The sequence below is a fragment of the Pavona decussata genome, unplaced genomic scaffold (assembly GCF_977016875.1).
Source record: "Pavona decussata unplaced genomic scaffold, jaPavDecu1.1 SCAFFOLD_272, whole genome shotgun sequence".
NCBI classification, from domain to species: domain Eukaryota; kingdom Metazoa; phylum Cnidaria; class Anthozoa; order Scleractinia; family Agariciidae; genus Pavona; species Pavona decussata.
Window position 1 is genome coordinate 1032965 of NW_028145674.1, and position 25634 is coordinate 1058598.

Below are 25634 nucleotides of genomic sequence, written 5' to 3' on the forward strand. Positions count from 1 at the left end.
ATTATTATTATTATTATTATTATTATTATTATTAAGGGGACAACCAAGTTAAGGTTCGCTGCAAGGGTCTCTAAGTCCTTTGCACTGTTTTCAAGCAGGTCAGAGACTGACGAAACAAGGGTGTTGGTTTGTCTTGGTTTGGCCTTAAATAAATAATCAGAATGGAATTTGCATTTGCATCTAATGATAAAATTGATTAGGTCCACTAAAACATACAGGGAATATGCAGATATTAGTTGGACATACATGTAAGAGTAAATGAAATGCAGTAGAATATTGTATACAAAAAGAATGGATTGCAATATTATTGCTGTTGCCAAAACTGGCAAAGTGCTATCTTTTCCTATTTAAGCCAGGAGTCCTTTTGATGTGCTTCTTCTGTGGATACAGTTTTAACTGAGAAGCAGTATTAAACTTACCATTGAGCTCAGCCGTGGAAATTTTCTCCCAGGCAAGGGTGAAGATGAGCGCTAAGAAGTAAGAAAAAACATCTACTTAAAATTTACCTTAATTGCCATTGCAATATGCTACTATCTGAGAGTCCAGAATGAAATGCAATTACATGTGTAAGAGGACATACAACCAGTTTCACCTCTGTTCTTCAAAAAAATAATCTTACTTCAGAAATACAATGTATTTCTTTAGCCTTCACTATTTGAAGTGTAAATAAACATGACTGTCGTCCTTGTCTCAGTTCAGTATTGGTTCCCACAAAAAGTGAGCTTCTACCCCTCGACTTTAGATGCCTTTCTTTGGAAACATCCGAATCCAGATTTTTCATCCAAGATCACTTGGATCATGGTACACGTCAAAGTAACTGACAAATCTTTACCCAGAGTGAATTCATCGATTCCTTTGATACACCATGATCCGAGTGATCTTGGATCAAAAATCCGGATTCGGATTTTCCCAAAGAAACACACCCTTAGAAACAGAGCATTTTAACAAAGTAAAACCTTACTCTTTGAAGTTAAAGCTGATCTTGTCGATGAGAACGATGTTGATGCTTCAGATGGTGGAATAAGCTAAAGAAAAATTAGACAAAAATGTGAGACTTAAACATGGCATTTGAAAACTGATAACCATTATTTCATGTGGTGGCTTTCTATATTTTATCCTTTTGGGAGACTTTACAAGTGTACCTGTACTTATGTGTATTTACAGGGATGTAAAAATTCCCAGTTGACATTATGTTAAAGCATTGCAATGTGCAAAGAATTAAACTGAAGCTTTTATCTGGGCAAAAATACATAGAACTCTAGTTTGTAACAGACTGAGACTTAGCACCATAATGATAAACAAAACTTATCCAATGTTACATCCTTGAATTTAAACAGACCTTCTCAAAAATCTTCCCTTCAACAAGAAGTGCTAGGAGAGCATACATAAGGCGGTTTTTGTTCTCCCTTACACAATTGCCAAATTGCAAATAGAGGACAGGTGGGAGCAAGTAGTCTTCACACTATTTGACAAGAACATCCAGAAGAACAGTCATGGTGAGATTGGAGTCATAGGGAAACTGGTAATAGTCAAATGACCCATAAACCTCTTTCCCCATGACTGCCTGTCCATTGTGGATGATGGCCCCCACATGGTGGGTGCCTACTCTTAATAGGGCAGACATGGCTTTACTTAGGCGGCGTAGACTGGGGATGTTTGTTGTGTGCTGGTCCATGCCGTCATCTATGTTCTATGAAACTTTCGTGCCTTGTAACGGTAAAGGTAATACACTCGTCTTTCTTGCCTGTAAAAAAGAAAAATAAATTAAATGATATTATAGCGCAGTTTCCGTGTGCACATATGTTCAACTGTGCTTTGCAATTCAATTGAGGGGTTCTTTAACGTCCCCTACTAGTAATGAGAAGGTGTAGGACACAAGGCCAACTGCTTAACATCACCGCCCAATAATACGATAGTCTGAAATGAGACAAGGTGTTGCGCACGGCCAGCATGATCTTACAAGTTATTTAAAGACCCTGGTAAGTGGTCCAGCCGGGATTTGAACCCATGACCTCCCGCTCTGCAGACTGGCGCTTTTATGACTGAACTAACCAGTTTATCACTTAGATTTGATTGATTGATTTAATTGGGCATCAACATAAATTAATAGGAAATTAATGTGGAGTTTTAATGCTTACCAAACCAATTTCAGATGAAGTTTTAGCAGGCGATCAATTTCAGCACATCTTGCTTTGTCCATTGTTTTTTCTTTCTCCTCTTTATACTTTGTGCAGTTAGTACACTTGGTAAAAAATGTGTATTATAAGGAAAATATTTTTTTCTGCTTCACCAACCTGCAACACAAACAATTACTATGAGACATATTATTTGCATGTATAACTACATGACTATTGTATGTGGCTCACAAACGTTTGTCAGTACCCTAGGGATCAGACACCTTAAAAAGGATCAGAATTTTTTTGGTAGTCCTGAGGGTGGTCATGCAAGCAGTGTAGCTTCTGCCAAGCTGATGTTTTGGACTTAATCCACCTCTTTCTAAGTCAACTGTATTAAAACCTTACTTAACTACAATGATATTGAAGTACATGTACGTACCTTAGGAATAAGAACATGGCTGAAATGTTTCTCCCAAATGTTGTAAAAATGGAATAGGGAGACTGTTGGATTGTTTAGTGCTGTGTTTCCTCAAGCATTTTCTTGTAAACGTCACTTCTGCTGAAGCATGATGGCAGGTGAATGCACTTGATCACCAACAGAATTAGCGAAAAATTGCAGCCAAGCAATACACTCTAAATCCTTCGGCCTGATCGATTTGCTCCCTTTGTTACCATGCTCTGAAACTATAACACCATCTTTAAACTTATGATGAAGTCATGTAAATGTTTCTTTACTCATATCATATTCCAATCAATTCAGTTACGTACTCTCCAGAATCACTGGTCTGGCTTTGGTTTTGCAAGAATTCCAGCACAAAGTTCCTCTTTTCTGTCTGGTTCTTATCATGCAAGCGCACTTCGCAGTAGTGGATATCATCACATGACAGTTTCTTTAAGCACTTCTTCGGACAACAGTTGATGCTTAAAATCCACAAAATTTCCTCTTCCTTTCTAACAGTAATAGCTGAAAAAAATTGAAATAAAAAAATCAAAGCTGTGCTATTAGAAGAATCACAGGAAACCCAACAAGTCCCAGCTGTGAAATCTGATGATCCGCAGCCCCTTAACTTCATGTAGAAAGTAAGTTTTTCCAGCCACCCAAAGACAAACATTAGCAACATGAGGCCTCTGGGCAATGCGAGAGCACAGCATGTGATCTAAATGTGTAAACGTCCAAAAAACATCAAAATTTTAAGTTCCTGGTTCATAAAATAAGTACAAACCTAAAAATATGTCAATTATGGTTAGTTTTTGTCAGGCATTCAGGCATAAACAGATTTGCTACATGGTAATATGGTATTGGTTTCCTCACAAGAAAACACAAATAACAATTATAATTGAGGGGCTGAGTGTACTAATATTGAAGAGAATGCTGCAAAAATGTCTTGTGACTTTTCGTCTTTTTGACTGGAAAGTGCCTGAATTTTTGCATGTGGCCTCCAATTTATTCAAACAACACCGAGCACTCTTAATCGCTTATTTTGTTTGTGTTTTGAACAGGAGATAACAATGATATTTTTTTTTTGGAAAACTAAGTGGAAACCAATGGGAAAATCTCAGAGCAGTATTGTTTCAATAAATTGAAGGTCACAGAAAATAAAATTTAGACACTTTCAAGCAAAAGAAAAAGAAAAGAAAAATGACCTGAAACGTCACTTTGCATGTTTTTCTAGCACAATCTTCAATAATGGCCAGTGCTGAATTTCTTGTTGTTTTACGGTTTTGCCTGGATTTAATTCACTATTTGCGAGTGGCCTCTAATTAACTTGTAAAACATTTTCCAAGGTTAATCTTTGTTTGGTTTTAGTAAAACAGAAACTATTGACCAAAAATAAAATAAAAGGTTACCTAAAAACAAAACAGTTACATGTATCCACCTCTATCAATGGTTGTCATAGAAATAACTTTGATTCTCCTGGTTTATGCCATAAAGACTTGAAATATTTTTACCTGTAGGTTTAAAAACTATAAAATGCACTAATTAATTCATATGTTAACTGTCTAGTAGTACATAGGCTGATAGCTCCTTACAACATGAACAAAATTACAGTATGAGATTCAAAGAAGATAATGTTAGTTGAACACAGTTCATTATTTTCAACTATTCATTTCACTTTTTTGGATAGAAATTATTCTCTCTACACCAGGTGTCAAATGAAGAACTTGCGCCTTCTATATTAAAATCTATGCGTGGGAAAGACCTCATTTCAGCAACCTCTGGACTGAACTTCCTTGACTGATCGTCCACTATTATAAAAGGAGAACAAAGACACCTCACTTTATGACTGCTCTTTGATTTTCTCAGAGTTTGCGAGTGATTATGAGGGGATGCAAGATTGAAGCGTTTCATGCACACCAAAACATCAACATATTTTAAAACTGTCACGTTCCATTTTGTTGCAAGACTAAACAGATTATGAGGCACTGTGTTCAGCACTAGTACCCATTCCAAGCATAATCATACTTCGCTTTTGATCAGCTCCACAAGTAGTATGCAAATTGTTCAATGTTTTTCTCTTCCTGCATGTATCATCCCTATCAGAAATTACAACATCAACTCTTTTGTGGAGGAAAGAGGACACACTGGCTTTTGCCACACAGTCCAACCATTTAACAAGACTTGAAATATCTCCCTCTGATTCAGAAATCAGGTCTAAAAAATTCCTTTCTTTTGAAGACATGACATTAGCCATTGTTGTTCTGCAAGTATGACCAATGTATGTAATATTTAATTCAATGTATTTTGACATTGTCTCTAAAACAGAGATCACTTCTTACCACCTTGAACAATAGACCTTTTCAGAGTATTTAGTGCATCATGAGCTGCCCCAATTACACATGCTGCACTTAATACTGTGAAAAGCTCTATCAAGGAAGATATTGTTTTAGAGGAAGGAGAGACTAATATCACCAACCATTTGATCTTAAATTTTGTTATTGATACGATTAATTGGTAATAATATTGGACTTTGTGTCATACAATTCAGGGATGTTTCAATTCTTTGAGACGTTGAGACTACCCCCTTGTGGAGAACTTTGGGCGCGCGCGTGAGCATGTGACGCGCACAATATTTCAAATTTTTATGGCGTGTACGATTTGTTGACGCGTATAAGTTTTTGCAGTTTTTGCTAGAGTTTGTAGTTTCTTTTCACTCTTTGTTTACCATTTTCCCATTTATTTATTGGAATTAAATTTGGAGTTTGAGCCTACCATTCAAGGAGAACTTTTTTTTAACATGGTGCCGAGACCCGGGAAGCGTATGGTCGCCGTCTAAAGAAGAATTTCTGAGAATTTTCATCGAGAAGGGACAACTCGCCGTCTAAGGATTATTTTGGATACTTTCATCGAGAAGCGACAAGTCGCCGTCTGAAGAGGATTTCATCTACAAAATGGGGGACGAGGATCTGAAAAAGAAGAATATTCGAGGAGGACATAAGGGATATGTTAATATATATAAAATCAATAACTGACGTCAGCAATACCTTTCCTCCATTTTTTGTATATTTCAATGGAATTGGCTTTCAAATGTCTGAGATGTAATGATTTGTAAAGTAATATCCCTACCCAAATTCTGCATTGTTAATTTAGTCTTGTCCTCCCATCTCCACAAGCCTTGCAATAAAAAAAACTTGTAGCATTAAACCGCTGACCACAACTGATAGGTTATTTGCATAGTTGTTTGCAATTCATGTTTTTTTTTTAATTTCTCAGTGAAATGTTGAGTGTTTTGAAGTTGGGTATTAAAGGTGTTCAAAGGAGTAATACATGTAATTATTATTATTATTATTATTATTATTGGCAATTTCAAAAAATGAAATACAATAGAACCCCACCATCTGTAACTGCCAAGAGATATGAATACTGTACAACTTTTGGAAGTTAGTGACTTCACCTTACTTTGCATCATTCATCATGTTTGAAGATTCAGGAGATTCTGACTAGTCAATCAGCTATGCGACGTTTTAAAAATCGATTTTGAGTTAACAGGATCAATTTGAGTCAAATGTATGCCATGGGAAAATAAAATGAGTTTAGTGAGCGGGGAGTTTGAGCTAGTTGATAGTAAATGACTGAAAAACTAGTGTGAAAACCAAGGGAAACTGGATTGTGCTTGAGTTGGCGGGGAGTTAGAGTTAACCAAGTTCGAGTCAGCTAGGTTCTACTTTATATTCAAATTTTGTTCCTTTTGGAAAAGTCCATTCTTTCTATTATGATTCGTAATATATGTTTGTGTGGCAGTGAAGAATTTTAATACAGTAGTAAGAGAAATACCTGTTTCACGTGTTTTTGCTTTCCCTGATGACTGCATTTTATGGGACGAATACATGTTCATAGTTGCAAAAAATGCCATTAGCTCATCGAAGAGGCCCAGTAATCTTCCACCATTCTCTGCTAGCAACTCTCCAAATTTATCCCATGTGCAATGTGGGAGTGTCATCTGCCTTGCTTGTTGTCCTCTCAACTGAACCCTATCTGCCACCAATTCCAGTATTTGTGAAAGGAATTCATGAAATGCTGATTTGCGACGCCCTAGTAAAATATTAAAAGAAATGGGTGTATTATATATTAAATACAATTGATAAAGAGTTTCTTAAATTGAAAGATGGGGGAATTTGGGCCAAAAAATATTTATTTACTGGGGGAGTTTGAAAACTGTGAACACTAGAATTATCTCAGGAATGTTATTGTGTTGCGAGGTAAAAGCCAATCAGATGCAAGATGGATAAATCGCAAGCTGTAGCGGTAATTAGCTTTGTGGCTTGCGGTTTTTTCTTGTGGTTTTGATCTTTCATCTGATTGGTCATCGCACAATTAAAATGTCAAAGTCAAATCAAAGTGTTCACAGTTTTTGGATTCGCACAGTAATATATATATATAATACAATTTACTAACTAATTGGAAAAATATTTCCATACTGCAGGTGTAGATGTAAGGTCAGTTTTTGTATGTAATGTCATGCAAGGTCTACTTAGAAGTCTAATCTTCAGAAACCCACCGACATGTACAATCATGACTAGAGAATTTCTTACATGAGAAATTTTCCTTTTGCTTGATTTGGATGGTTTCAAATGTAATTGAACGTGCATTGTTTGGATACTGTAATGTTATTGGTCTGTAGACAAGAAACATCAATCAATACACTTTGTTTAGAAGTAATGTTGTGAGTGGTCAACTTTGAATCTTCTGAAGTCCAAGTTTGAGTGGTTGCCCAACTTGCAATTTAGGATAATTAATACAGTTGAACTTCTCTACTAATATTCATCTATTTGGTCATTAATTAAACCTTCTGTGAGAGACTAATGAATGTTACACAGCTCCACCCTTAAAATTGGATTCTCATAATTCAATAAACAGCCGGGCAGGCTACGAGATACAACGCATCGGAAATTATATTTTGTTGGTCAAAAACTTTAATGTAAGTGGTGGCTCCGAAAGAAGCTTTTTTTTTTTTCGAACTGCAATGCAGGGTTTTTTTGTTTTGTTTTTTCGTCCTTTTCCTGTTGCTTCGTGCAGCAGCATCGTTTTCTTCAATTACCTGTTCTTGGGAAGGCCGTCGAGATAGAGCATCTTGTTGTAATCAATGTCAAAGTAGAACCACAAGTTTCTTTTGCTTTCCATGTTGTTAAGGACGAAATCCATTTGACACGCCCGTTTTTCAGCATTATGTGGCGTCCCCCATTAGAAGTCTTCAAGGAACGATTAACTCCAGGGCGCAGCCATTTCCGATACAAAACAGCAACAGCTTGAAGGTATCTCTATCTCCCAATGCTTTCTTCCAGAAAAGCATGCCCATTTGACTGGGCCATGCCTTCAATGGGAGGAAGGCATCGTCATTGATAGTATGAAACAGCTCCAACCTCTGTACCTTGATTTCATTTTCAGAAAAGTAGCGGATTTTTTCTCGCCAGCGGTTCAATGTTGCCATTGTGCTCATCTGATGCCTTTTGCGCTTTTCTGAACTGATTTATAAACAGCACTATACCGCTTCTTTGTTACCTGTTCCTAGAACCAATAAGATCCTTAAAAAGCACATTTATCACACCTTTCGCGAGCTTTGTAGGATTGAAACAACTGTTTGATGTCTTTTTGCACAAATGAATGCTGCAGCTTTGTCCAGAATAGCTCAAAGAGCGGAAAAGGGGAAAACATATGAGTGCGCGATCGATGCCAGCAGTTGAGGTGCTGGGCGAGGCTACCAAGTCTCCCGCTTTGATAGGGGAGGGGGGTGGGGGTGGGGGGTTGTCAAAGTTGAAAGTGAGAATTGCGTTTTTCAAAAAGCGATTTTCCGTTGTAATATACACTACTAGGAGGTACCCTGTGAAAACTATGTGAAACCATGTGAAATTATGCACAGGTTTCACATGTATTTTACATAGTTTCCACACACTATTTCACAGGTTTTTTTCACAGACGTGAAAAAATCTGTGAAATAACTCTGTGAAACCATGTGAAACGGGCTCTGCATTTTCATATGGTATTTCACATGGTAGGATGTGAATTTACCATGTGAAAATGGTTCTCTACCCAAAAGAATAATCCCTTGAAAAACCCCGTGAAATAACCCTAACCTTTGAAAACCCTGTGAAATAACCATGTGAAAAAAATCAAAACATGTGAAAAACCCTGTGAAAACAAGTGAAATTGGTTACTTTGTATTCCAATATATATAACCTAGCTAGCAGCTGGCGCGAGGCCTGCTGTACTGTACGTACGTACTTACATTAATTGTAGCAGCCTATAAAAACATTGTACACTGTCTTTCTGGTACATGTACAAACCAAAGAAAGTGAAGAATTTAAAGAAAAGTATTAGCCAATCATAGCATGCATTATTCTTTAATAAACCTGAATCATACCTAGGCCTGCAGGTGAGAAGATAATGGATGTCAACTAATTAACCTTTAAAGCCCATCCTTACCTTATTTAACCGCCATGCATGCTGCCTCCATACACAGTTGACAACTTAGGTGTGCAATTAACACAAATGAGCGGAGGCTGATCCGATTGTAGGTAGGTACAAGTGAAACACGTTTCTGTTTTTTTCAAATGCAGTGATTTATTGCAAAAGTGAATGAAATGTAACCATCCAAAATTTTATTAAACCACCAGTTGCTGCAAGTACTGTTAATTAATATTGATTGTTACATCTAGAAAATTATGTTAACCCTTTACTCCCTAAGAGGCCAATTGGCACAACGTGCCATAACTTGGTGAATATTCAATAGATTTCTATGAAATTTTGCTACCACAATGTTCTTGTACAGATCTACCCAATAAAAGCATAAAATCTTGACCTAGAGTGGGTCATATTTTATTTAGAAAAAAAAAAACAGTGGCATTCACTTTAGGGAGTAAAGGGTTAAAGCTACAATAAAATAGAACACATGCATGCCAAATATGCAATTCAAAGGTCAAAAATAATACAGTAAAACCCCATGTATAAGAACCTAGACTTTTCCAAGTTAGCTTAAACAGTTTCATATGTAAATTGTGCTTACCATGAAATTAGGCTAAACAGGTTCTAAATAGCTAGGTTTTTCTTTTGTATATCATTTATATAAATTATGCACAAATTGTCTCCAAAAAGACAGTATAAGCACTTATAGAAGCCCTATATGCACTTTAAAGCTACACTGAATGTAACTTACAACTTAACCAAACATTGTATACAACTGTAGATACTTTGTTTGATTTATATATATTTTTTTAGTTTTGACTCCATTTGATAAAATAAGAACCTGCTTTGAAATTCTAGCCCCAAGGGCTAGGTTCTTATACACGGGGTTTTACTGTATGGAATTCAAAGGTCAAACAGTTGGCTTTTTGTTTGTACCATCACATTTGTGATTGGCGGGTGTGTTGTCTTTATTTTCTTGCTGGCCATTGTCACTTTCCAAAACGTAGACATACCCCTTATGTTTCCTTTTTACTGGGGCTTCGGATACAGCAGGTGCAGGTGTAACAGCTTTCGAAATAGCAACTTCCAAAGGATGCGGAGTTGTATCTTTTTTAGCATTGCTGGCGCTAGCAATCTTTTCAAAGGCTTTTTCTTGGTAGCAGCAGCATCTTTCGAAGGAGTTGCTTTTTGTTTCTTGTCATTCAGCAAATAAATTATAGGTAATCTGATTTCCGTTCTCTTGAATAACAATAAACAACATTTATAATATTGTCATTAGTAAATATCACACAAGTGAATAGTGCTTTAATTGGTGCTATTCACCAAGGAGTAAAAAAAATTATTTGCCGATTTCCGTCACACGAATTTTGTCCAATTGTCAGCAAATAAAGTAACTATTTATCATGCAATTAACTCCATTCATCATACAACATATGATGACATTAAGCAACAGGGAATACAAACCAAAACAACTGTTGCAACTACTGGACATGATACACAGTTCTAAGTGACCACTTTCAATAAGACATACAATGTATAGAATAATCCCACACGATTTGGATGAACAATAGTACTATATAATAAGCAGTTCATCCAGTGAAAAGTCAAGAACAACTTAAAAATAGTGACATAAGTAAGGAACAATGATATGCTGTCCTCAATTTATTGACAGCATTATCATTACACCCAAATTACAGAAGGGGCCCACATTGGCTAAGGGCCGGGTTGCACTACAAGATAAAATTGGTTTTGTTGGGACAATATTTCCCTCAAATTTCTGTTTCCAAAAAAAATGTTTTGTTAAGTTTGGGTCGCACAGTTAACTAGTTATGTCAACCAATGTGTCAACCGTGATTGATGATTGTCCTGTCGGTGGCAAACTTCAAGTTGATCAGCTCGGCAATGTCCCGCCACGCCTCTCGCGAGTCCTTGGTATGGAGCTGGTTCTGCTTATCTGCCCAGAGCTGGACGAAGTAGCTCTGCTGTTCGTTTGTCCATTTGTTGTACCTCTTGCTTGAAGCAGGGCTTGTTATCTGAATCTCTTCTTTGCGATCAATCAGCGAAGGAGTTTCGCCGATGGAGTTGGAGTTGGAACTAGAGCCAGAGCCACGAGGGTTGTACGCTGAATACAGGGCAGAATATGCAGGGCTGAAGGTTGGCTGGCTCATCGAGTGAATTGCTGGACGGTTGACATCATTTGCTTGTCCGATGGAAGCTCACTGATTGAATGGAAGGTAACTGAAAGCGCAAGAGTTTGCATATGGCCATATGGGATCCATCTCGAGAAAATGGCCGCAAAGTCGCAAGAAAATTGATTTTACTGCGCTTTTGATTTCTATTTACGTCATGATTGACATCTTCAAAGCTTTTTTGATGTTTTGTGACATTTTGGTGAGATCTAGAGCGCGCCAAGTTCAACTGGCAGTATCTTTGAACATTTGTTGCATTCGGCTCATTTTTGTAATTTTTTTACTAGAGGTCACACTAGCAAACCCTATATGTGACAGATTTTTTTGCAAAATAAACAACATTTTATGCTAGTGCAACCCGGCCTTAATTCTAAAAACAACAACTTAGATTTGTAATACTTCACCTTCGAATGGACACCAAATTTTTTTTAACTTGACAGAGCTCTGACGATCATACAAAAGCACACTGAATTATTCCCATCACAGTGTATGAACATGATCTCTTGAAACTGTTGAACTTAACTTCGTTGTTTTTCAAGAGTTCCTTAACCCTGGCTGGCTGCTCTGAATAACTCAACTTTAAATAAATTGTCAGTCTTGAAATTCAGAGTTCCTATGTTATACAGATATCATTCAATGGAATAATTTTGCAATGATTACTGGAAAAATATGCTCTAAATCCTGCCATTTTCCACTATCGCCAGTCACTTTTAAGTGCCAATACTGACTTTTGCTTGTAAATAAATTTATTGTTAGAGTTCCTCGGAACAAATTTCTACACTTTATGTGTCATATGAAAGATTTTCAATAGAATGCAGATTTTGTTCAAGGAGACGAGTTTCCATGCAATGAAGATGGGGAAAATATTGTTAACACCTTATTGTATTTGTTAGTTTAATGTCAGCGGCTATTACTCTCCACTGAACATCCATTCTGCTTGGTGGAAAATCACAAGGAGGTTGCACAGTGAGTGATACCAGCTTCCACAGCCCAGTTAGAGCCTCGGGTTTCTTACTGAAAGGTGCAGTAACAAAATTGTATAATTCTGGGCTCATTGTTAAACAAAGAGCCAATTGAAAATAGAATACCTTTAATTTTCTTAGATGTCACTGAGTGACTACCAGTATCTTCTTTCTTCCTCTCTCTTTCACTGCTTTCAGTTGACTTCTTGGTATCTGTAGAATCATGATGCCGCTCAATATAGCTTGGAATTATTTTATTATTTACCTTTCCTTTTAATTTTGCAAAGCTTACCTTTGTCATCCTCTAACATACTGTGATTTCCTTGAAAGGAGACATCTAATGCCTCCTTTTCACAATCTTAGTGCCTTATGATAAGCAAAAAATTTGTAGCATAATTTAGTCAATTTACATCGGTTAATTTTCTAAATTTGCCAGTCAGGTGACCAGATGTCCCTGGATCTTCACCAAAATACCCTAAGCTTTAAATATTTGGGACAAATACAGTCACTGATGGTTGTTATAGTCTGAATTGGGAACTGGTTCACTCAATTACTTGATCCCAAAAGTTAAGTCCTGTGAAGCTTAAAGGTATTCTAAGTGGTATGACGGGCCTAAAGTGAAATGAACGCAAAAGTATGGTGGAAATGATTCATGCTCTTAATTATTGCATTAGATGTAGAAAGAAGGCACACCACTCCTGATACAGATTGGAGTCAAGATTCTATAGGGTAATGTTTATGGAATGGATCTGGCATCTCCCACAGATTTTGCAGGGGCAGATGACATCAACACCAACTTGGCAAAGGAGAGATGCCCTGGGATCAAGATCACCAAATGCACTCCCTAATCTTTGATTATTACTACAATGGTTTATATACTCTTTTTTTATAACAATTTATTTTATAAGGATGTTATGGCTGAAATTTGCCAAATTTTAAGAATCTTTTAAGAATAAACCTGAGGCTGAGATTTTGAAAAGAATATAATTTTGTGTGTGTTTTGTGTGGTATTTTCATTTCTTAAAGCCAAAATGGCCAAATGTCGTCTGACATGCATGACAGCTTGACCTTGCTGGCTGCAACGAAAAGCCATGGGGCACATGCACAATGTAGTCGAAACAGATCTCAACACCAAACACTTGTAAATGATACTCCAATACACTTCTAAAACAAAAATATCATACGCAATAATCTAAGAGTATTCACAAGAACCTTTTCAGCCTAACATTGGCAGAAACAGAAAAAAAAATTCTTATAAAAAGATATATCAGTGATATAAAAAGGCACACCACACAACATCAATTTTGCTTTGTAGTACTGCGCAGACTTTCCTTTCCCCACAAAACATTCACAGTCTGGTTGAATGCGTAGTGCTCCTCTTTAATTTGGCTTTCCAGCACAACAGAAAATTTCCCCTACTCTTCAAAGAATACAAAGGCACACCGGTCACCACCAAAAAGTATAATGGTACTGGTTTTAGGGTTTTACTAGTACGTCAACATTCAGTACAGATTGCCGAACATGGAAATGCAGCACAGCATTATAACCTGTAATGGTCTCAAAAATGCGTGAATGAAATTTCAGGGTCATGGCAAGTCCCCACTAAAACATCGCTCTTTCACGTGGTCGTGCGTTGTTTAGTGAATCAAAGATATCAAATACAAAAATTAAATGAGTGAAATCTCCTTGGAACTGTTCGTGGCGAAATTTACAATGAACTCCTTTTAAAGTAGTTCCTGAAGAAGAAACAATACTATAGGAGGAAGGGTTTTTATTCTACAATCTCCAGTTGTTCGAAGTCTGAGCTATGTCAACTACCGACCGGAATTATCTGGCTGTAACTTCATTAGATTGCATGACTATACCGCAGCTACTCCTAAAAAAATTCCTTCTCTTTTTTCCTCACGTTCGAATGAAATTTCAGAGTCAACGCAAGTTCGCACCAAAACATTGCCCTTTCAGGTGGTCGTGCGTTGTAAGCGAAGCGAAGAAATAAGTGAAATCTCCTTGGAACTGTTCCTGACGAGATTTACAATGAATTCCTTTAAGTAGTTCCCAAAGAAGAAACAATGCTATATTAGGAAGGGTTTTCATTCTACAATCTCTAATCAATCGTAGCCTCAGAGCTATGTTAACTATCGACCTGTATAAATTTCATAAGATTGCACGACAAACGGGCGCACGACTATGCTGCAGCCACTCCTAAAAGAATTCCTTCCCTCTTTTTTCCTCCCTAACTTTGTATGACTTAATAAACAATATGCACTTTTCATATGCAAATTGACGTAAATCGGCCTGGGAAATTGAAATTATATTAAGCTTAAGTTTATGTGTGCGTTTCAAATATAAAAAACGTAAGCTTAGATATAGCGCAAAATTTAGATTATCTCAAGCATTTTAAGGTTGCTCGACCCAGTTATTTTTTGGTGGTACCATCCAAGTTTGAAGCTCTCTGGTATCCCCACCTTTACTTTTATCGCAAGTCTAACACATAGAATGGATATAGATCAATCTACAATGTAGCAAAAAAAATTTTTGGCAATCTGAGTAAATGTCACGTGGTTGTAGTGCCACACCCCTTTGTAATCTGAGTCGAAATTCTGCTGTTGCTGGCTTTTTTTCGTGAAAATCCTCTGGGCTGCATATAGTGCACAATAGAGACCTTTAGATTCTAGTACGAGTACGACTACGAGATTTGACTTTGATTTTGATTTGATTTTTTGGCGATTTGAGTTTTTGGCGAAGTACTACGAACAGATATATCACAGAAAGTTTCATTTCACTCTTTATGAGTGACGAACTTGACGCAGTTAGTTTGAATGATGATAGTTAAGCCCTTACGTGTTTCCAAAAAGACAAGATCACCTACGTTTCAAGGACTCGTTTTCGCCACTACGAGATTCTTACAAAATCTCCTAGTAAAATGACGACAGCTATCTCGTTTTCCCGCCAAAATGACACTGGTTCAAGCGCGCACACTCTTTGTCTATTCGAGAAACTCGTAGTTGTACTCGTACTAGAATCTAAAGGTCTCTCTTAGTGCCTTGCGCTGAACAAAGTTTCACCAACATTGCAGACCTAATTTGAGAAATTCAGCGCTTTCCAAATTTAGGTCATAATTTATGTAAAAATGATAAGTAAACTTTATCTAATAAACTATGAGATTTATTCCTTTATTTTGGGGATCTTTATAACAGATGGATCCTTGCAAGTCAGCAGAAAAACTTTAGGGCCTAGTGGTAGAGCATCCGAGCTAGTAATGGGAAGGTCTTAGGTTCAACTCCTGATAGGAGCACTCAGATTTCTTTTTTCCAAGTATGCCTGTGTCACTTTCTATAATATTACATCATTCTCATTCATTCACCAGGCTGACAATATACCATCACATTTATTTCATATACCACACGTTTGACATTCAAATCCTAGCAGTATGCAGGATGTTTGTCCCATGAACCTAGTTTAATGGCCTTAGCTCCCACGAGTCTCCTGTAGCTCAGTGGTAGAGCATCCGAACTAGTAGTCGGAAGGTCTTAGGTTCGACTCCTGATAGGAGCACTCAGATTTCTTTTTTCCGAGTATGCCTATGTCACTTTCTAGAATAATCGGCTAAAACACAACCAGGGTGGCAAAGTATGGTCCACTTTGGGCAAAATATCAACCTTGTTATATCTTTGTTTTTCATGCATGGTTTGGACGTACAACATCTCATGATTACTGCTATGTAGTATCTCGGAGCATTTGCTTCTGGTTTTAGAGATATGCCTTAGTTAATTAGAGTCAATTTTGGGGGTACGGACACTACAAAAATGGAAAAGGAATGAGCAAACTATAATATACAGGGCTTCACATTCATCCAATCAAGTTAATTCTGAACCTCTACAAAACAGCATTAAATTATGATATGGGAATGTTTATACAATTCAGCTCTAAGTACAGGGAGGTAAAATAAGATTCTCTTTTAACAGATCTTGTTTTTTCAGTAGTACATTCACAATAGAAACAACTGCTCGTTCTGTTTTAATGCACAGGCAGTGTGTAAACGTTATGCAATTTAAGTGTTTTGTTTTGCTGAAACAACAAATGGAAAAGGGGATGAAACATTTTCTAAGGGGGTGGGGGTACAGACACTACAAACTTTGTAACAGAATTAAGTCTCCTCATTCCCAGGCTCTAAGGTGACCAAAACCTTTATATAACTGGCAAAGTCAACCTAGATAATGAGTTAGTTTATAAAGTATTCCCAACTTTTAATACATTTTTAACAGTGCAACAAACTTAATGTCTCAAGGCAACTGTTTGAAAGTATTAAATTGCAAGAATGTTTTTCATAAATTGAATAAAATCGACTTTGTTTGTTGACATTCAGCACTAATTACTAACTGGCGTGAGTTTTTTTTATAAGGAAATTACATCAGCTTAAGAAAAGAATCTGAAAAGGCTAGAGGATGAGCCTTAAATCCAAAGAACTGGTGCCTGTTTGTGCTGATGGAGTAGCACAATTCTGGTTGACTAAGACAACAAGAATTTGGGAATAGTTTTCCCATGATATGTCATCATCGGGGGGCCAGAAATATAAACTTTCATGTTTATCGTCTTTCTTCATTAATTTCAGTTGTGCCTGCATGGCATCATCGTACATTTCCAGGATTTGTGCGATGAAATGATTGCAAACAAACGATATCTTCTCTTCTTATTTGCATTTGAGGTGAAAATGTTATCTTCCCTTCTTTTTTGACCAATACTGCTCCTTTTTCCCGCCGACTCCATTATTTTACAACTTGCATAACTTGCAGAGAAATATAAAAATGGTATTACCATTCAAAACAGGCAGGTACAAAAGTTGGACCGGGTCAACTTGGACCGCCAGTCCGGGTCGGATCAACTCGGATCGCCTCGGATCATGAAAAAAACGTAAAATTAAATGAAATTGAAACTTTTACCCATTTGAAGGTTAAAATTCTGGTCACAAATGGGCCAAATTAAGAAAGACTCGAGACGCTTCTCCGTGTCGTGTTGTGTAGTCAAGCCGCCATTTTGTATTCTAAGTGCCAGTTCCTCTCTGACTCGTCTCGTGTTCATCCATCCCTGATCCAGCGGTGTCGATCACCACGATCATGGACCCAGATGAAGGTAAAATCTAGGCCATCTTTGTCAGTGAATTTTTATCCGTCCACCAAAAAGATAGTTTCAGTCATAACCCATTTCTGTTTATACGCTACGTGATTTCGCAGAAATTCACTTTACGTCCGTTTGGCTCCTAATTTGGAGAACAGGAAGTTGATAGATTTAGCTAAACTTGGCCTGCTTGATGACAAAGGATTTTAGTCCAAAATGGTTGACGTTTTATACGAACGAACTTAAAACGATTTTCAAAGATCCTGAAGATAGTTTTTTGAGGAGGATGATGATCCAAAAGGTGTTTCAACTAATTTTAATTACTAGATTTTACCTTCATCTTGTGGAGATGATGGATAAACAGGGATGGATAAACACGAGACGAGTCTGAGAGGAACTGGCACTTAGAGTACAGAATGGCGGCTTGACTACACAGCACAACACGGAGAAACGTTGCGAGTCTTTCTTAATTTGGCCCATTTTTGACCGAAAAAATAACTTTCAAATGGGCAAAAGTTTCAATTTAATTTAATTTTTTTTTTTTCATGATTCGAGGCGATCCGAGTCGATCCAAGTTGATCCGAGTTGATCCCACCCGGACTGGCGGTGTGAGTTGATCTGGTCCGACTTTTGTACCTGCCTATTCAAAACAGCACATGGAGCTGAGTGCTTGGTAACCAGGTAAACATGGAGGATGATGGTTTCTCAAGTAATTTAGGTATCCAGTTTCTGAGAATAAGTGAATTTTGAATGAAATGTCAGATAGTAAGAGATTCTAAACTGTTTTAAGGAAAAAAGGCCTTTATTAAAATCATAATATTCCTATAATCACATTATTTACTTCAGTTCACAAAAATGATGTTCTTACTTTATTGTGAGATGTCAAAACCAATAACTGAAGTATGTCAATACTAACATAAAACAAGTATACTAAGTGTATTTCACATGGTCAAATACACCTTTGCATAAAAGTTGCTTTTTATCTGAAGAAAATGTTAAAATTTGATATTGAGGTACAAGGGGTACAGACACTACATTTTGGTACTTGAGTCTATTTTCTTGCAATAATTAAAAATCAAAAATCCCCATAAATATCACAGCTGTATTATGTCCAGCCATAGCAAAAAAACTTGTAGAGTTATTTCACATTTCATCGAGTGGTTCCTTAAAAACACATGGGGGTACGGACACTACAGGATTTTTGGTACTTTTTAACCTTCCACTTTGAATTGCTGTAGAATTTTTTTCTTAATGGAACAAAGCCAAAGCATCAATTGCCAACAATAAAGGTTTAAAATGTACTTAGAGAAATTTGTAATGATATGATATTGATCCTTTTCAACAAAAGCACATAATTTGGAACTAAAGGTTCAAAAATGTTATTTTGCATAACATTGACATGGTTCAGCAAATGAGCTCCAAGTCATAAATAAACTGCGTCAATCACAAAATGCATTTTGGGTTAAGTATGTTGACATAATTAAGTATCAAAACATATTATCCTCTTTATCAAACAGAATAGTTTAGCTGCAGTGAAGGAACCAAAAATTGCAAATTTCAAGTGACCCTCCACAATGTTAAGAATTCAGCCTATTTTTGACCCCTTGACCTGTTACCGATTTTTGACAATCTGTAATACAGTTGCTGTTTTGTCTTTAAAATGTTATCCCAGGAGACCTTTGATGATAAAAGGTAGAAAAGTCAAATGAAACAACTCTATTAGAGATTTTTCAGTGTTATAACATGGTCCTTTTGAACTTTTCCACCCTGATTGTGTTTTTGCCGAATACATCATTCTCATCTTTGGAGGATCTTTAGCAGGTCTTTGAAGATCTTCGAAGATCCTTGAAGATCCTGTGAGGTTTTTCAAGAGGGATAGGTACTCAACATTAGCAACTGGTATTGCTTTGTCTTTCCAGTGATAAGGAAAATGCGAAACCAACCCTAGAGAAAAATTGCAAATGCCTTGAACCATGTGGCGATATCATCAATCCAATGACGTTGCTTTATCGGTCTAAAGGTTGAAGTATTTACCGGAGATGATTTAAGCGACCAACTTGGAGGGAACGGGCAAAAAACCCAGTCCAACCATGGATTGTTGATCCAAAGGTGTGGATGCCTGCGGTATAGCCATCGTGGCAAAATTGCAAGTTGCACTGGTCGACAAGCTAATGGCACTTGAAGCAAATGGTGGAAGTAACATCACTGGTGCAGCAAATGTCAACGCAAAAGACACACGGAAGAAATTGGCCTACCTTGAGGCATGTGAGTTGTTGTGAGGCCCTAGGATCCCTGAGCCAAAAGCCAAGAAATTCGTCCCCGACAAATGCAAAGACGCAGGAACGTCCCCAGAAGAGTTGTAGTTTGTAGAACAGGATGACGGTTGCAGAGATTGCTAGCGTACCTCCCCATAATGTTGGGATCTTTCTGCTGCTATGGCTACTTTCTACTGATCTGACAGAAAAAAAACCACAAAGTCGTTTCCGAAAAAGTCGCCACCAAAAAAGCGGACCATCGGCTATCATTGGTGTTGTAAGAACTCATCTTGCCACAAGCAATGTGTCAGTATGCATGGCAATGTGAGGCAACACGAACAAAATGACCTGACCTAAACAGGGGAGATTTAAATTCCCGACAGCCCCTGTGAAGTTGTGCGGCCACCCCAAATAATTCGAACGGAAACTGCTGGCCAGCAGAGTTTAACTAACCCTAAATTGCTTTTAGCCACATTGAAGACGACTTCAATTTTGGATAAATTCTGTTGTCTTGCCCTCTGATCAGTATTCCACCAAAATACAATATCCCTCTCAGAATCAAATTTATGTGAGGAAACGCCATCAATAGCAATTCACAACAAGAAGTTTAATGTTACCGAGTCTAACCTTGATCTGTACTGTGTCTTAATCCGGCTCATTCAACTGAAACGACTTTCAAAGCAAGCAGCAAGGACAAGCAGTATTCCTATCAACATTAAAATGTTGACAAATCTTTCTGTAAAATCGGTAAACAAAAGTCACCACAATGCATGATTTCTGAGGTGTCTGTGGTTATTCTTCACCAGGACTTTCAAATCCTACCATTCTGCTAGTGCTTCATCTTTGTCAAAATCCTTCCTCTCCAGCAGCTTGTAATAGTGCTGGGCAAGAACATTGATTTCACTCTCACCATACACTGCTAAATGCTCATCATCATTCGGCCATTGACCAACTTCCAGTACTATATACTGATTAACAGCATCACCATTAGCAGGCTGCTGAAATTTTCTGACATTTGCACCTGGCTGTGCAAGAAGAACACCTTAGGCTAGTCTGGTTCGCTCAAGTGAATTCTTTACATCACTGACTGCCACCTCATCGTTATGAAATGTTAGGCTCAATTTCTGAAGCTCATCGAGAATGCCCAGCATGAAAAGCAAGATTATGCAAGTCTTTCTACCTTCTGTTATCTTAGGAAAATCATTGATTACCTAATTATTCTGATCCACCTTCTATTTTCAATGTCACCATGTACATACTTTTAAAAAAGAGGAGAGGGATGATTATTATGTTTGTTGGCAACATGCTCTATGAAAGATTTCCATTTTGCCACAATTTCACCAAAACCCTGCTGGTGCATGTTACGCACCAGTGATCACGTGCTCCCTTTACCCAATCAGCAATCTTTTCGCATCCCTTTTCCTTCCCTAACTTGATCATCTTCTTGGTGATGGATCGAGCAATATGCCAGATATCGTAGAAATGTGCACATCCTGCATGGTTCTCTCTGATCCACTTTGCAATGCCCCTGTGCCGATCAGAAATAAACACCAAAATCCTCAAACCAACTGAATAGAGGAAGGAAAATGCACGCTTTGCTCCCTCTAATTCCATCGTTGTATTACCACCAGTCTCATTTGCCTGCATGGTAGCACTTTATTAATCATAAATGTTGTAGACAATGTAGTGAAACAGTGTAACACCATAGTTACCTGTCACGGTTTTTTGTAACACATTTTGATCTGGACACTCAGACACTGGGTTGTATTTATTCCTCTACTCCAGTCATCTCCACAGTACACATTAAGGGAATAAAGGTATTAAATAATGGAGAAAGGGATTACTGTTGGGAAAGGGAACATTGGGTTTATGAAGTGTATGCATAATTTATTGCTCCAAATCAGACCACTGATCTGGATAAGCTCAAAATGTGCAACTTTGAGAATGGTGTTGCAAAACATAGTATAAACACCATATTTTGCAATGTGACCCATTGAATCGAATCTGCCATCCCCACTCCAGACCACATCCTTTATGTCCTTGAGCTTCTGAAATAGTGCTGCCCGATAACGTTCCCAATAACTAAGAACTGCTGGAAACAAGAAGTTTTTCTGATGGAAGAAGAATGTCGTTGCAGTAAACACCGACAGACCAAACTGTTTGAACACCAACAAGATTTTCCTTATGGATGCTCTAGCCATGAGTATACTGAAGCTGAGAAGGACATTCCCAGCTGGGTATCTTTCATTGAACATCATGGGTTGAGACCTCTAGGTGTATGGCTTTTTGTTGCAGCTCTGGCAGTACTGCTTCACAATTACCATTGTTCCTCTGTGAGTCATAGTCACTCTTGGATTGCTTACTTTGCACTTGAAGCAGAACATGGAAAACAGCCCAAGGAGATTTGTGAAGAACGCAATAAATTTGGGTTCCTCATAACACAAGGTACCAGGATCAATCCTGAAATATATGTCGTACATAATTTGTCATTTTAATGTAAGGTATTCCTGGAGGCTGTGGTGACCTTTGCGAATTTCGTTGCTTTTTTCACAACTTAAAGATTATCACTGAAGAAGTTTGTATGCCAAGTTTAACAGCTGAAAGGCGTTTCGTTTTAGAAATACAAGCAATTGAAGTTTCGTTTCTAAGGATCAATTCCTAGGCAAAATGGCGATACGATACGGGACTAAGAAGTGTTTGCGCTTGGTGTCTAGTTTCCCGAACATGCCTTGTTTACAGATACATCAAGCAAAACGTTTTGACGAAGAAACGTGAAACCCTCTCAGCCATGGCCTTGTGTCACGATGGAGCTCTCGCCATGCTTGATGCTAAATTTCAAGAATGCGGGTAAATAAGCACTTTCTTTATGGTGAATTCGCGTTTTCATTCAATGAAGAGGATAGCAGTATGTAACATGATCTTGTTTGCCTTTCAGTTTCCAATCTGCGCCTATCGGCCTGAAGAATATTCTCCGGCGTTTCACCAAGAAGCGTGGAGAAAGCGCCGAAAACGCCAGAAAGCGCTTTTACAAGCGCTTATTTGGTATTCTTTGGGTAAGCCCCTTCTAATTGTTTGCACCATCTTTTGAATAGATTCCCTTTTTAACTTCAGATAGCTAAAACTGCGCTTGTATCGATCATTCCATCTGAAGCGCACATGCGAGAATCCACGGGACCACGTAATTAGCTGTTTCACGGGCTAGCAGTTGAGCTCTTATGTTAATTTCCAAAAAAAGCAAAAGAGAAAAATTATTTCCACATGAAAAAAAATAAAATAAAATAATGGAAAAAGTAATCATTTTGATTCATAATTGAAACCTTCAAATCGTTTTCTAAAATGAGAACTTCAGTTTTCTATTACATTGTCATTTTTACTCAACAGTTTGGAAACAGTGTTGGAAAAGGGAGGTTCCGGAGGAAAGCTCTCCCAACCTATGTTTATCCCCAATGTATAAAGGATGCCATACGGGAAATACTAGACGAGGATCTCAGGGACTATCAGGATCCTGAAGGCTCTATGGTAAGGTGTTTTGTTGGGTTACAATAAACTTGTTTCTCATTGTTCATGCCCATCTAATGCTCAAATCTCAATTTTTCTACTCATTTCCCAAAATTTCTCTTGTGATATGTTTTAGACAAGGAAAGCATAACTTTCAGTAGTGCTCTCCAGCACTCACTGAAAGCAATTCAGTCTTATCAGTGGGCAAATTAAAGGGCAAATGCCTAAGCTTGGAAGGATGGGGTTTCCATTTTTCAAAACCACTTTAGACTTGAAAACCTTCCATTGTTTGATTATACCTTCACATTTTTCCCAAGGTTTATCAAATGACAGTGGAGGACCTGCAGAGAGGACCTGCCAGCTTCGCGTCAGTAATTTGTTATTTCTTTAATTTTTTACCTTTTCCAAAATTTTAAGTTATGAAAACATAACAATTGTAATATTTTTTGTAAACAAAATTCAATATGTACATTGCCTTTTATTTGCAGTATACAAAATAGTGTGACATTAAGGAATAAACCAAAAAGATTATATATTTTTTGTATATTTTTGTTTGTAAAATTTTCACCTATGCTTTCATACCTTTGGACTCACAAGATGAACAATAATTGTTAATCATGCGAGCCTCAAGGTAAAATTACAATAATGTTGTAATCTCCAACTAGTATAACTTGCCCAATTTCATAAACACACAGTCATAACATTGTGTGGTTCGCTATAGATACTGCAAAACAAAGACTGTTTTCCCTGGGTTTGATTCTATGTTACCTCTGTCATTTTTTGGATTATGCTTGGTTTGGACAGCTTAGTGCCAACAAAGGTAAACAGTAATCAATATCTGACTGACTACAAATACAACATGGCCAGTCTGGACAGTCATGTTGCAGTATACAGCGTATTTTCGTAATATTTTTTACACAAAAAACCAAAACGACAATTTTGGTCAAGATCATTTACAGATTTTCCAATATTTGTTTGCAATCTGTTGAGGAAAAGATGTTGATCACCATAGAAATATGGTTTTCTTTACAATTGAAATTCCCTTTTACTAAAGGGGAAAAAATTTATATTTACAATTATTGTGTAAACACATAAACTCTAGGAAGAATCTCGAGATTTGTTCTTGTTGTGAGGGCAGTCTTTGTGACTCCTACGCGTGTGGGTGTTGCTTCCACACCATTTACACTTTTTACTGCCCTTGCAAGTCAGCTCCCATCTAAAATATGTACAAAATAAAAACCTAAGATACCACTACTACCTAACTCAGAACCGATTCAAACTGCTGCCCTTGCAAGTCAGTAAAATCAGTCCAGAGTATGGCAGGAGCGGGAGCAGCGACCTCCCCGGCCGGATGCCACCACCAGCCTTAAATTAATCAACTATGAAGATAATGAAGGGATTCTTATATATTTCTGGAATGCATTGGACTTCCAACGCCCTAAAGCCCTAATCTGTGCATCAGACATTCCAGCATCAGCAGCATAAGAAGCAGCACCTATTCGAAAGCTATGACCTTTGTAACGTGAAGGGTCAAGACTGCAATACTTAATGGCCATGGAAAGCTTGTCAATAAATATAGTTCTTGAGACAGGGGAACCATCCGCACAGCAAAAAAGAGGCCCTGGCCTGTCCCCCCTGAGAGACAAATAATCCAATATGATTTGTACAGGACAAAAATTTTTGTGGCGATTAATAACAACTGAAAAAGGTCTCTGATTGTAATTATGTTTGAAGTCAAGAAAGGTGAACTTTAAAGCAATGACCCCCTGACTCGCGTCTACCAGCTGCATAAGTTGGTGAAGTTGAATAAGATAGCCTCTCTCTCCTTTGTGGTCGTCAAAGTGATCTCACCGACCCGCATAGAAGCAAAAAAGGCAAGGGAGCACATGGCCTGAAATAAAAGACTATCAAATGGTGTATGACAAAATTGAACTGAAGATTCCAAAATTCTATGTAGAATTGGTAGGGTAATTGGCAGCCGACTATCTAGACGAGACCCAAGCTTTCCATAACCCTTAAGCATCTGAACAATAAAAAAGGCCTTAGTGGGATCAGGAAAACCTGAGAGCTTGTGGCTGTAGCCTAAGGCCGAGACATAGGTGCTCACGGTGGAAGGAGCATAATGACGATCATACAAGTATGCAATAGAAAGTGCGAAAACAGAGGGTGAAATGGGCAGGGTGGTAAAATTGCCAGGTAGAATCACATGTAAAAATTGCGAAAAGAGCTTCCATGCCCGTTGATAATTTGGACGCGAGGAAGGTTGCAGGCTGGACTGCAATAGTGTGGAAATTACAGGTGCCAATTCTGAGGCTGCAAAAGCACAGGAATGTCTGTTGGCTCCCGTTCCATGTGGACTGGTGCCAAACGCTTGAATGTATCCACCTGTAACCGAGACAAAGAGTCTGCTAGAGTGTTATAAACACCTCTAACATGTTTGGCCTTAAAAAGGATGTTGTTCTCTAAACAGACCAGCACTAATTTTCTTACAAAAAACATCAAAATCTTGTCCTTGCAGGACTGCTTATTAATTACGTGAACAAGTGCCTCATTATCTGTCAGAAACAGGATACAACGGTTTTGCATTTGATGACCCCACG

The 25634-nt window shown here is 37.7% G+C and overlaps 3 pseudogenes; all 3 read right to left on the minus strand.

Annotated features, from left to right (window-relative positions):
- Positions 1-333: 333 nt before the first annotated feature.
- Positions 334-9401, minus strand: LOC146455619 (uncharacterized; annotated as a pseudogene).
- An 11299-nt stretch (positions 9402-20700) lies between these two features.
- Positions 20701-22079, minus strand: LOC146455620 (uncharacterized; annotated as a pseudogene).
- Positions 22080-24237: 2158 nt separating this feature from the next.
- LOC146455621 (uncharacterized) lies at positions 24238-25586 on the minus strand (annotated as a pseudogene).
- Between the last annotated feature and the right edge of the window lie 48 nt (positions 25587-25634).